The sequence below is a fragment of the Alligator sinensis genome, unplaced genomic scaffold, assembly GCF_000455745.1.
Source record: "Alligator sinensis unplaced genomic scaffold, ASM45574v1 scaffold1262_2, whole genome shotgun sequence".
NCBI lineage: Eukaryota > Metazoa > Chordata > Crocodylia > Alligatoridae > Alligator > Alligator sinensis.
In genome coordinates, this window is record NW_005843453.1 from 90,077 (window position 1) to 91,548 (window position 1,472).

The following is a 1,472-nucleotide window of genomic DNA, read 5'->3' on the forward strand; positions in this document are numbered from 1 at the left end:
GGGAGAGGGGAAGTGATGAGGGTGGCAGATGGGGGAGCAGCAGCAGGGGAGGGTTGGCAGCAGTGGAGGGCAGGGGGAGGGGAAGTGACAGAGAGCAGGAGTGAAGTGGCAGATGGATGGGAATGCGGAGGCCAGCAGGGGCCCAGGGAAGGGTGGCAGGAGCCTGGGCCGGTGGGGCTCTGGGATCTACCTGGCTCTATTGCATGGGGCTCTCTGGGGCTCACATGAAGTTCCCAGGTTCTCCACCCAAGCTACACACCTCAGGAGGAGCCCCACGTGATGGAGCTGGTGGCTTGCCCAGTCCTCATTGCCACATGCAGGGCATGGGGAACAGCAGGGAGCTCTGCACTGCAGAGCTGGGCTGATTCTGCCCCTCTCCCTGGCAAAGCCCCATGACCTGCACTACCAGCTTAATTGTGCAGGGCTCCCCCCAGTGGCATGGGGCTTGGGCATGTAAGCCCCATGTGATGGAGCCAAGTGCCCAGCCACGTGCAGTCCTGGGGCTCACCGGAACAACATGCAACCAGAGGGCTCCACCTGCCATGGGCCATAAACACCCCCAGCTGCTGCCGCTGGTGGAAGGGGCTGTGTAATGGAGGGGGTGTGTTAAACATGGGGGGTCTCACATGCACACCCCATCATACATGCACACCCAACACCCACAACACACTCCCTCAGCCACCCTCCCCCTCCACACACCACAACCTCCCCACTCACCCACAGCCCCCCACAAGCCCCATACCCACCTACAGTCCCCACAAACCCTATACCCCCCCCAATATACAAGAGTAATACTTCATTTTGAACTGTTATGCAGTTGAGTCTATATACGCTATACAAACACACATAAATCAGGACACATTTTTTTTTAAATGAAATTATCTTATAGGAGATGTTTGATTTTTAGTATATAATTTGGTTTTTTTCTGGTTCCAAGATGGCAAACCCCTTTCCCACAAGGAGTATTTCCAGGGGCAACAGGAGGGACTTCTGGTCCCAAGATGGTGACCAGGGAGCACGGCGCATGTCAAGATGTGTGGCTACCCTTGCGGCCCTCAACAGCTCATCAAAATTTAAGCAGCTCTCCAGCTGAAATAATTGCCAACCCCTGGTCTATGTCTTCAAAGATATTTAAAGATATAGCTCCCATCAATTGAAATCCCTGGGAGTTAGGCACCCAAGCAATTTTTGAGGATATTTGCTGAAGTCACTTGCCCAAGATCACACAGGAGGTTTTGTGGTGGGCCAAAAAATAAATCTAGGCCTCCTACCATGCAAGCTACTGCTCCCTTGAAATTTCTATGCATATTGTATTGCATATGGAAATTACATTTAACAATTATTGGCTAAAACCCCAGAAAGAACTAGGGGCAGGGATTGGAACCTATAGCTTACCTTGCTGTCTCCATCTCTGTTCATCTTGCTCTCCCAATGCATACTTAATTTAATGAAAACGGAACAACATCAGCAGG